This window comes from Anomalospiza imberbis, chromosome 8 (genome assembly GCF_031753505.1).
Source record: "Anomalospiza imberbis isolate Cuckoo-Finch-1a 21T00152 chromosome 8, ASM3175350v1, whole genome shotgun sequence".
NCBI classification, from domain to species: domain Eukaryota; kingdom Metazoa; phylum Chordata; class Aves; order Passeriformes; family Viduidae; genus Anomalospiza; species Anomalospiza imberbis.
In genome coordinates this window covers 6,932,889-6,945,608 of record NC_089688.1, presented here as the reverse complement: position 1 = coordinate 6,945,608, position 12,720 = coordinate 6,932,889, and the positions used below count along the sequence as shown (strand labels likewise).

General features: G+C 39.3%; 1 protein-coding gene across 9 annotated transcripts in view; it reads right to left on the bottom strand.

Annotated features, from left to right (window-relative positions):
- The window catches only part of FAM13C (family with sequence similarity 13 member C), a 115,052-nt gene that overhangs the window by 84,322 nt on the left and 18,010 nt on the right, over positions 1-12,720 (bottom strand). The gene's annotated exons all lie outside the window — the stretch shown is intronic.

Below are 12,720 nucleotides of genomic sequence, written 5' to 3'. Positions count from 1 at the left end.
GATTTAAAAGTCTGTCCTCAAACCAACTGGAGATGTTGTCATTCAAGATTAAGTCCCATTTTCCCTTTGAAGGATCTCAGTGGTGCTATTTTAAATTTTAGAGATAACAGAGTTTTGAATCAGATCTTGTGTTATCTGAACCCCAGACAGTAAATCATGTAAAATGGAAACGGGAAAATCTGTTCTAGTTTCAATACCCTTTTCACATTTTATCCTTTCGTTCTTTGTGATTTTTCCTGGCTCTGCTAGAAAAATAGAAAATTCCAAATAGTCACCAGGTTGCAGTACAGACACAAAAGTGTTATTGCAATTACATCTGCCATGTGAGTATTGCGTAGCAGTGAAAAAGCCTCGTCCAATCACAGCTGCTCAGGAGGAACTTGTCATGCACAAAAAGTGATCAAGCAACCTTGATCAAGCCTCAAGTAATCTTAGAATAATTATCATGGAAATGCAAAACTTCTTTTGCATTTCCATTGTTTAGTCCCAAGTCAGGGAAACAGGCGTGTGCCTACTTCCAAGAGCTTCAGTATACTAAGCAAGCTGCCAAGCACTGAACTGCCTTGTTAAATAAATCAAGACCCAAATCTTAAACAAACACAAAGCACTTAGTGCCTGCCATGTGGAATTTCATGCACAGTGCTGAACAACAGAATTTCCCTTCACTTACAAGCCTAGTGCTGATTATGCTCAGCTGAAAAGGAAGAAAATTAGCTCAAGAGCTCTCAGATCAGTGGGTTGGCAGGTGAGAATGCCCACCTGGAACACCAAGTCTCTTCATCTTCTTTCTTTGCTTTCCTACCCTAATACATGCACATAAATCACAGTTTCACTATATGTTTCCTGACTGTAAATATGAGATTGCTTTTTTTTATCTTGTCACACAAAAGTACTACTTCTCACTTTCCAGCATCACAGCCAATACAACTGTCAGAGAACTGCAGATACCCTAGGGCAAGGAAAACTCCTCCTCTTCTGTCTTGGGTTATTCTAAAATCATAAACCCAGGAATGTCCCCTGCAAACTCCAGTGAGTGAGTGCATTTTATCCCACCCTGCCCAGCTGCTTTATTTTATTCTGGACTTGCTCCAACATTTTGTTAAACATCTGGGGACTTATACAAGGCCTCCCCTTTCCCCTGCAGTAGCTGCAGTTCCCCTAGGTTAAAGAGTCAGCATTATTTTCGTTCAAATTCCCTCTAGAAAGATCAGCTTTTAATTACTGCATGGTCTTCACTGGAACCTTATTGACAAGAGGCACTAAGTGTTTTCTTCCTGAACTTTACAACACTAACAAAGAAAATAAACTCTCTGTGGAAGTCGCAGAGCTATGAACACCCAGCACACACGGCATCACTGCACCCTAAACACACATCAGTGGTTTTTAATCTCACATGGATTTCTGCGTAAGAACTGAGATTTCTCCAGGGATCTTTGCAGTTACTTAGTGTAAGAAATTGCTGTAATTAACAGTTAACTCAAAATTTAAAAATGCGTTCCTTGCAGCCAAGGAATCTGGAGCCACAGAAAAGAACACATCTAGAAAATAAACATTTTGTGTCTGATAAAGACACAAAAACACAGTGATTTTTTTTCTCTCCTTTACATGTTAAAGTTAGACTTTGAGTCTAAACTTTTTGACTTCTTTCACTAATGGCTAATTCACTGCAGGATGGTTCACCAAGCTGTTGCATACTGCACTTAACCAAACTCCTCTTTGAATGGAGGGTAAAATGCACTAAAGAAAAGCCATTTGTTTGACAGTACTGTTCTAAGTGAAAAACTGCAATGCAGAAAGATAATTTCAATCAGCACAGTGCATTGAGGGCAACATTTTTTTACAGCATCTACTTATACAAAAACACCAGCTTGTAGCCCCAAAAACCTCTTCAGTGGCAAGAGTATTTAAAAATAAGCCAGTACTTTTTAAAAATGCAAACCCTTATAACCTGAAATTTTCCCCATGGTGTTTTGGACATAATACCTTAAGTTCATTCTGCTAAACTTTGCTATGGCAAATGTTTTTCTGGCTTCGTATTAAAAGAAAATAATTATAAAAGCACTGTTGAGAGAGAAGATGTAACACCAAATCTCAAAGAAAGGCTGCAGACATTTCTGAATATAGAATCTCAAAATTCATAGCAATATGAACTGCTGTAAGCACACCCATGTGATAATTTATTAAAACTTTTGAGAGATCACGTGCTACAGACAGAAAACAATGGCCTTCTTACAGGTATAGCAAATCTGAGTCAATATCTGACATTTCTTTTTCAGCTATCTTGGCACTTCCTAGAACCAGGAGCTGGAATTTTCATTCCAAAGAGGAACAGAGCTCAACAATAAATGTATTACTTTTATTAATGCATCTTCTCGGAGTATGTAGCATACAAGAATTCCTAAAAAACTTCAGTTTCACTTTTTTAAATTGAGATTATGTTGCAGTACCCAGTAGCACTGTTATGGCTGTTTAGCTTTATTATGCTCTTTGAAAGCTATTATTATGTTTGATAGACATTTAATAATCTGAGGTGATGTAACATCAAGAAGGAATTAAATAAATTTAAAATGGTAATAAATATCTTACTAGGGAACCAGCAAGAAGTTTTGAGTTGAATCGTTTTAGCATGAAAGAAGGTGAGGTATATCTTACAAATGTAACCTATACCTCTACTACTCAACTGAAATATTTTATCTCCATTTTAAGCAGGATGAAAAATTAGTCTGCTATTTGCTGTTGAGAACTCACCTCTTAAACAGAACCTAGTATATTTGGAGCAGAGATATTCATTATTTTATCCTTAAGAAATATGTTTAATGTTGGAAAACAATTTTACCAAAGAAAACCCCTATGATAGAAACATATGAGTACAAACATATCTTGAAATGAAAGATATTTTAGTATTCACTAAGACAATTAGTTAAGTCTTTAATCTCAAAATTTATTAATGGATCTTTTGTACAGAATATTAAAAATTAGTAGAGGCAGTAACGTTAGGTTTTGACTGGGCCTTCTACCTCATTCTATGGCCAGAATATATTAGTCCAGCTTTCCTAGAACAGAAATTACCTGAGGTTACCTCAGTTGACAAAAATTTAATGACATATTGTTATTTTTAATTTTGTGGACAGTTTGTAAAAGCTCCCATATGCCTAAGTGTTTCAATGTTTATTCTTTTAACAGAAACAGCTACTTTTAACTTGAAAAATTTCACTCAGAGAGCTGATAAAACCCAGGCAATCACTCACTGTGTTATCAATTCTCGAAACTGATACAACTGTGAACATTTCTCTACACTGAGCTGGGTAATACAAACTGAACTCCTAAAAAAGGCTTTCCAATCAGAGAGTTCCTTCAGAGGGTGTGCTTTGCCCAATAAAATCAATTGGTTGTATCATCCCAGCACCTCCAGCTCCTCACAGACTTCTAACGAGCAGCTTTCAAGTGTCCACTGCACAACAGCTTGAAAATAAAACCTGTGCAGGGTGGAAGTGTTTGTCCTGTTCACTTACTGTTCGAGCCAGCCTCAAAGTCAGCTTTCCACCTCCCTCAAATTTCAGCTGACACGTGGCCTCGGAGCACACAATTGCTTTGGCACACTGCTTGCTGCACAGACAAACATTTTGAAGACTCAGGAGTTCTAACCCTTCTCTTTCAGTCATTCAAAAGATCTTCCTAGTGTCTCACCTAGAAGCTTCAGAATTGATTGGTCTTATTGTGCTCATTAGCACTGACCTTTTGGGGGCAAGGAGCAGAATAAGGATGCATTTCACTACTGGTTTGGGTTTGTGAGCCAAAAACATGGACAACTGCAACAGTGGAAGGGCTGATTCAGTTTTGAACACCATAAGCTAAAGTATAATTTGGGAAGTCTGCAGCTAAATGAAGCATTACCCCATTAACAATAATTTAGTGCAGCCTAATTTGGGAAAGTCACATAGAAATGCTTTGGAAACAAATTTCATTGCTTAAAAATAAAAACCATCAAACACCAAAACATACATGCCAAGTATTTGGGCATGGATTCAGCATGCATAAGAGTCTGGACAGGCAGTACATTCCTACCCATAGATTTTTCAAGGTATTGCACTGTCTGTCAGCTTCTCCACATTTTGTAAAACTCTTAAACCACTTCTGGAAAAAAAAAAAAAAAAAAAAAAAAAAAAAAAAAAAAAAAAAAAAAAAAAAAAGCTGGAGAAAATCCTCTCTGCTGCCCTTCATAATCTGTGGTTAATTACCAGAAGGCTGTGGGAGCCTGACATTGCTCTCCATGCCCACTTGCTATTTCCTTACATTATTTCCAGGGCCAAACATCCCTCCCCACGCAGCTCAGGCAGGGTGGCAGCTGCTGTGAGTGCAATGGCAGAGCAGCAGCTGGTGGAGCCAGGTGTGTCAGCACACTGACCACCAACAGGGACATCAGTCCTGCCCAGCACGCCTGGGATCTGCACTGGGAATGGAAAACGGGAGCAAAAAGGGAGCATGGCTAAGGCCAGCTCCCAGGAAACTTGTAAATTCAAATTTTGCAGTTACTTCTGTAACTTCTTTACACAGCAATAAGGATTGAGAGGGGCTGTTTCTTTTCCTGCAAAAAGAAAAGGCTACAGCCTTCTGCACACCCCCTCCTGGAACAAAAGCCATTGTACAGCAGATAAGAGAAAATTAGAAGTGCATTCACAGCTATTTGTAACTATTTAAGTTAAATAACAGAGAGGGCAGAAGAGACTCAGTCCCAAATGGTGGCACGTGCGGAAAACCATTCTGCTACATTAAAGATATGCTTTTAATTAACTTCTCTCTGAATGATTATAATTAAAGATTTTACCACAGGTCTTCTCTAGCATAATTACCTTCTACTTCCTTGCACAGTGCACATTCTCAGGAAATGGGCATTGAGATTATTTCTTAATTTAAATACTTACTCAATTATTTTAAAAGTGATTGCCTTTTAATTGTTTTATTATTGTGGTTTTCTTCATGCTTTTTTGGTCCTTCTCTGATTATTACAGGCTCTTGCAAGACCTCAGAAATATTTTTCATGCGGTCAGGTGCAATTGTGAGCAGTTAACAAATTATGGGTTGCATTTTATTATGTTTGGATCCAGAAAAACAAGTTCATAAAGAGAGTTATAAACTTACTTTTGGATTGGGGAATAAATGGCTCATTTTTCTCACTGGCACTGAACATATGGTACGAATTTTTTTCAGTTTTATTCTGCAGATTGGTGTCTCCTTTACCATTGCTTTTGCATGCAGGTCTCATCAAATGACCTTGTTACACCTCAGCTTTTGCCATGTGCACTGAATGTACAAGATTGAGCAGCCATCCTGATTTATTTGAAGACTAATTGCGCAGATCAGTGCATTCAGTAGTGATTGCTTGGTTTCCTACTAATATTTCCACTGATGATATAAAGACATACTGGGAACTGGCAAATGGAAAACAGGCCAAGGGAAAAAGACTCCTGCTTTCTCTGCACTGCAAATACACACACTGGGTCACATTTTCCCCATTAGTCTGAGATTCCTACTGCACCATGTTATTAAAATAGAAAGACAGAGGTGGCTGAAGACAGGATTTCACCAAGGAAGGGGGAGAAAAATGCACAAAGGAGAAGGATTTAAGGCAGAGCCCTGCCCTCTCTTGTATCAGTTCCTGCCAGCTCTGCAGCAGATTTAGTATGCAAGATTTCATTCTGAAATTCCTCTTAACTGTATCTTCCAGCCCAGGGAAAACAAACAGCAATAACCCAAGAATAAACAGGATCATTCATCATTTCCTTATTCTTATCTCTGATGATGTTATCTTTATACTGAAATATTACCCAGCCAGAGGCAGTCTCTGGAAACCAAGACACCTTTGAAGTAGCACCCTTGAGACAAAGCACCAGCATCAGATGGAATTTGTGCTGGTTCCAGCTAAGCAGGCAGAGTCTCTGGTGCTGCTAGCACATTCACAGAGCTATCAATGCTCAGTCCAGCTAGGAAACCACTGGCAAAGAGAGTTCCCCACATTGCTGCACCTGTGTGCACCAGGGAAGTAGCAGACAGACAGACAGGTGAGGCTGTGGGCTCTCCTGCACATGATGCAGCATTGCAGATACTGACCTGCCAGACTAAAGTTTGATTGAACAGTTAAATTTAAAGTACATGTTAAAAAATAAAAATTAAAGGCATATAGAAGTTATGACTTTGTAAATCTAATGCCAGCTAATGCTTCAAAGGCATTTTATATATGATCATCCACAACAATTCAGACATCTCTGTAGCTATTTTAATAAAATTTTGATAGTAACTGATGATAGTAATCCAATTATTTCTAAGTCATTATATGCTTTTCAGTTTTGTCTTTCTATGTTAAGGAAATCAACAGAGACCTGAGGAAAAAAACCTATTTCCATCCTGTAAGTATTTCAAAGTAAATAAAGAGAATTTTCCATAGGTCTCAATTTGGGACTCCAACTCCTCATTTCTTTCATTAGAGCTCTTCCTCAAAATTGAGTATCTGGCTGTAACTTGATAAAAATTCAGCATTCTTTGAAATAAACTTTGGGATTTCTGTGTGTGAGCTTTCAAAAAAGGCAGAAAAATTCTGTTTATTTAGACTCCTGTTCAGAATAAGACCTTGTTACTGTTGGCTCTTACCAAGAAAGCCTTGAGCTTAGGCAGCTTTTGCCAAAAAAACACTGAAATCCTTCCTTGTAGAGTAATTCCCAAGCTTTTGGCTGTCTTGTTCCCACAGTGCTTCATTAGCTGCAGAACTGAATAAAATTGGTTCTGTTTACGTAAGAACAGATATTAATAGAGCCCATGCACGTTTCCACTGCCTGCCATGCAAGGACACACAAAATGACCCATTCAGCTGACTCATAGGTGAAACCTTCTGCCAAGTGGCCACTGAGGTGAGCAGGGTTAGAAGAGAAAACAGCATTTTCACTGGGGAGTGATTCTGGAGGCACAAATGAGAAGTGGAGAGACATAAATCACATTGAAAATAAGTAGTAGGTCTAGATTTCAGGAATTTTAAATGTTTAGCCCTACAGAGACTACATTCTACCCAGTGTCACCTCCCATCTTGCTCAGTATGTACTGGAGGAAATCTGTATTCAGTTAAGTAAATAAAACAAAAGATAAAGTGATACAGACTTGAGAACTGCTGAATAAGCCTGTCCCTATGTGTACATCCCCTTCCCAGTGCTTCTCCTTGTTTCACTGGGAATATTTGCCTGAGATATGTAGGAACCTCTTCAGCAGTGCCCCTGCTTAGCCAAAACTCAAATTTCACTCCACTCCTTCTTATACTGAAGAGCAAGGTTAGGAGCTGAACCCAAAGTAAAAATTCAGTTACCAGGTTTAATCCTTCCACTGACCACTCAGCAGCCTGGCTGAAGTCTGTCTCCCTGACCTCTGGCAGCAGCTTGCACTGCTCCTCTTCCCTGCTCCCAGAAACAGCCAGGCTTCCAACCCAAACATCCCGGAGCAGCATCGCGCCTCATCTGACCAAGAGGAGCACAAAGGCTGAGAGGAAGCACATCCCTACTCTTTGCTCACCTGTGGGTGATGTATAGAGCCAGTTGTGAGTCAGTTTTCTCCCACAGGATGGGAAAGGGAAGAAGGGATGAACAACAGGTACCTGAAGACAAGTGTTTGGCAAGGCAGGAGAAGCAAAGCACAATGAGTGACTCTGTGCACAAAGCACTGCAATCCCCAACCAGAACTGCACAAGCTGAAGTGGCCCCAGGAATACCCTAAACATCCAGCCACCTGTACTCCAAAGAGGCCATGAGCCTGTAGAAAAGCCTAGCAACTAGGAATCCACTGTGGGAACATCCTAAAATTGATACAAACTACAGAAATCAGAAGAAATTATGACTTATGTGAAAAAGCTTTCACAAGACACTCCACAGTGGGGTAAAATAAGCTGCTATTGGCACATCTCAGACTTCTAATGAGTCTTTTCTCTCTTTTGGGATTGCTGGGAGCTGCATGTAATTGTCGTCAAGACTTCCACATGCTCACACACTGGGCTGTCCAGCTGATAGGGAAGGTCTTTGTTCTGAATGCCTGCAGAAACAGTGCAAGCAGAGCTTTCTCCAAAGAAAGTGCTGTCACTGCCTGGGAAGAGCTCCTGGAGACAGACAGCTTGGAGACATGGCAGCTCTTTGGCTCCTCAAGAATGGCAAGAAGCCAACAAACAATACTTACTTTATATTCAAATTCAAATGAATCTCATCCCAAAGCAAGTGTTTTTAGAATGTTTGAGGAAGATCTCCAGCACACACAGATTTTGAGAATATAGGTTGGCATTCCATAGTGCAATCAAGGAAATGTAACTTGAGCAGTGCTGGCAGAGAAATCCAGCTCTCTTCAATGTGCAAGCTCACAGAGCAGATAAAAAGGAAAGCTGAGATAGGTTGGAAGAGATTTAAGTTCTGAGACAGAATGTGCACTGTGTTGTAGCAATAAGTGTAAAGTAGGTAGCTAATGAAAAAAGGAATTTGGGGAAAAAAACAAAGAGAATGCGGGGGTGGGGGGAAAGTGCTGGAATACTGTCTTCACTCTTTCAGATTTATCCTGACAATTTTGTCATAATTTCATCATTTCCCAATTCCTCTTTCTGGTTGAAAAAGCTAAAACTAGCAGACAAATTCACAGAGGAATATTGGTAATAAGGCTGAGGCCAGACAAGCTACCTTGCTTACTTGACCTAGTTACAAAGATTTTTATAGGGGACCACCAATACATAATTCAAGAAAAGTAGCACATATGGAGAATTACAAAAAGAGTAAATAACAGGGACCACATGAAAAACATAAGCAAAGGGGTCAGATTTTAAAGGATATTTGAAACATTTAAAAGTTACATTGGATATATTTGAGCTGCCTTCAGGCCAGTGTCTAAAAGCATAATTGACACACACAAAATGACATGTTGGTGAAATCCCCACCTCACCCTGTTTCTCAGCATCACTGCCTTTGTTCTTTCCCCATTTTTGGGGTGTTTTCTACTGATGATAAAAGCACATCTCTGAGCCTTCATTAATACAAGTACAGAAATATCCTGGGTCCAAGAGCAACAGTGCATGGAGGTGTCTCTCCTATTCCCCATTTCTTACCCACAAGGCAAAGCAGAACTGAGGCAGAGGGCTTAACAGAGGGATACATTTTCTCTCCTCTTTTTGCACAAGACAAAGAACAGTGGGAATAGCATTTTTATTTAGGAAGTACTGGACTTAAATGAGCACAAAGTGGTATTAACCATGAATTCACCCTCACTGGAAGCAGAATGGCATCTGTAAGAGCCCTGTATTTGCACTGACAGCATCATTGTGCTGAGAGCCAAGTGGGAAACCAAATCTCTGAGATTTTGTTCTGCTCGTTGAATGAGACACATTATCAGTCCAGTTCTGATAAGAAATTTCATCAAGGACATAATAAATAATTCCCAGAGAAGCCTTATCAAACTTTGCATACAGACATACTCATTTCCCTCCTTAATGAATTTATATTCCCCACCTAAAAACAGGCCTGGCTGAACAACTGCCTTTGACCCACTGATCAAGTAAAAATCATGTGAAAGAGCATTGAGTCAGCAAAAGCTTACCAGAGCTACTGAGACAGCAGGTATGCACTTCAGTGCTGCCTTCAGAGGTGAAGACTCACAAAAACCTCAGCAGAGATATAAGGTAATTCAGGAGTAATCTGACTTCTCCAAGGGGGAAAAAAACCAAGTCCTTAAAACTAATGACTCTTGCAGCTACTTTGATGGCATCAAAGACTTGAAAACATCAAACATAGTGGCAGCAGAGAGAATCCATCCCTGTGGTATCACTATCTGTTACAGAAGAATTTAATTGGTGAATAAAAACCTGAAAAGGGGTATGGAAACATAGTATTAAAAATGCATACAACATATTGAACCATTAATTCAACTCATTCTGCAATGTGTGTGTGTCTGCCAGTGCTGCAGTTAATAGAGAGAACATGAAACTCAGAATGTAATTAAGTCTTGGGAGAAGCACAGTTGGAGGCTGTGGCAGTTTCTATGGCAACCCAAAAGGCTCAAGACTAGTAACAGGAGATTAACTTTAAAGGCAAGATAAGTACATAAATATAGCTCTCGTTTACCATTTTCTCTGCTTCCAAATGGGCCATGTATTTTCAATTTAAACAATACAAAAAATGCAGTCAGATGTCCTACTTGTTATTAACTAGGGCAAAAATAGCCTTTAAGAACACCCTGCTGTAAAATTTTGACAATTTCAGATTTGGGGAGTCATCTAAACTCCACTAATTAATTCAAACAAAATGGAAGCACTGGTCTTGAATGCTGGCAGGAGATTAGAATGAGGCTTCAGGACAGAGAACATGACAGCCATAATAAGAGCGTGCTGATGTCAACACACTGTATGCTTTTGAACAAATCTTCTTGACATGGTTTTCTGGATTACGCCTCAGATCAGGTTTTAAGTCTCCAAAAGAGTGAGGGCAAGATTAAGAAAAAATTTTTAAGCACTACAGACCCTTTTTGTTTCCTTCTTCCTTTTAAAATATTCTCTACAGTAAAAAATAATGTCTCAAAGAAACCTCATTCCAATTTATTTCCTGGCACTTTAGAGCTTATATTCAAAGGTTCAGCTGAGACTGCAGTCACCTTTTGAACTCCTGCCCACCTTACTTACAAAAAATAAAAAAAATGTTCATTTAAGAGAGACCACATCCCTAGTGCAGTCAGTTGCTCTGAACTTGTTTACTTCATCATTTAAAAACAGCTGGTACACGCATAACACATTGAGGAACATGTATGTATCCAGTGCAGGGAAAATGCTGCCAGAAGAACTGAAAGTAGTTGCATTAGCTTAATTAGCAGTTTAATTAGCAGCCACATTAGCAAAATTGCCAGTCCAATGTGATTTAACCCTCTCCTGAGTAACACAGATCTCACACTGGCACCTCTGCACAGCTTCTGTTGAGCATCGGATTCCTGGAAGAAAAATAGCACCACCCCTACTACAGTATTATTTAGTGAATTAACCCAATGCATGGTGAATTCACAAGGTGCTCCAAGGATTCCTGTGGGGTAACACAAGTCCCTTGTGCAGCCCTACTTGCATGGTGAGGATTTTTGGTAGGAATTTGTTGATTTGTTGTCTATTTGAGGAAAGAATGCAGACACCCTGTGAAAATGTCAGAAAGTCACCGTTACGTAATTCAAATGTGCATTCCACTTCACTGAAGAAATTCCAGCCTGCCCATGATAATATCTAAGCACCACCTAGAGTGGGGAGATTGGCACAGCAATATTAAAGGCTGGACTCTATGGTCGTGGAGGCCTTTTCCAAACTTACTGATTCCGTGATTCTGTTCCCAATGGAGCCTGTGCTTTGCTTCTGCTGTGGTGTAAATTTCCCTGTTGGATGTGCAGAGCAGAAGAAAACACTAATCTGTTAATTTTTGTCAAGAGAAGGCTTTGGGGTGACCTAATTATGGTCATCCAGTACCTGAAGGGAGCCCACAAAAGAGATGGAGAGAAACTTTTTACAAGAGCTTGTAGTGACAGGACAGGAGGGGGAATGGCTTCAAGCTGGAAGAGAACAGGTTTCCATTCTTAGGGGAAGAAAAACCAAAACAAAAACCCAAAACCAAAAGAAAAAACACACTTTGGAGCAAGACTGGAGCAGAGCCAGTCTGAGATATGTTGAAGTAGGAAAGGAATTTTGCCATCCCTCTCTACAAGGAGCAATATACATACCATCTCCATCAGTATAAAACCTAATTTAGAGATAGGTGACTTCTTACTTCAGTGCCATTTTAGACCAAGAAGCAATAGTTTATAAACTGTGAAGTGAATTGGACTAGTGAAAGTTTCCTCCCATTGGTTTCAATTTAATGAGGAAAAGGAAATAAAAATATCTCTAAACAAAAATAAGGTATGTCCCCCACGCCAAGAATTTGTTCTATGTTGTCACATCAGTGTTTTCAAAGAGGTATATAATACCCTGACTTTCAAGAAAAAAGATTTGTAGAGGAGGCAAAAGGGAATAAGGAAAAGGGAATACCTAAAGACCTTGTTTCCAGAATGAATATTTTGTTCAGAGTAGAAAAGCTACAACAGGGTGAGATGAGGACAGCACTATCCACTTATTGATTGAAGTGCAAGTTGTTGTCAAAGAATCAATTTTTCCTTCTGTTTTCCATTACTTTCCTTTTTTTTTCCTCCCTTTCAACTAATTGAAAAGCCACAATTGAAGAGTATGCAGGGACAGCAGCAACCCTTCAACTCTGAAGTTCATTTTGACTAAAAAGAAAGAAATTCAAAGCTATACAAAAATTTAAAAGAAGGAAAGATTACATACTGTAGAATCCATTAAGTGGGAAGAAGTTGAAGAGATCCGTCATTCCCCTCTGCATTCTTAGGACCGGACCTGACCTGTCCTGTAATTACTATATCTCACTTTGAAGAGTTTTTTTTCCTCTTTCTGGAGTGACTCTGTCAGTGCCAAGCTCCTCAGGAGAGACAGATTAATAAGAGTATAAGAAATGCTGCCCTCCTTTGCTGCACATAATGGTATTCTTTGTTTTTTTCTTTGATTTTCATTGAAAATGAACTTTACTTTAAAGAAGTAAAGTTGGTTTCACTGGAAGAAAACATAAGACTAACTTTGAAATCTGTGTCTCAGGTAAAAGTTCCTCAGCAAAGGGTTTAAAAACAGAAATCAGA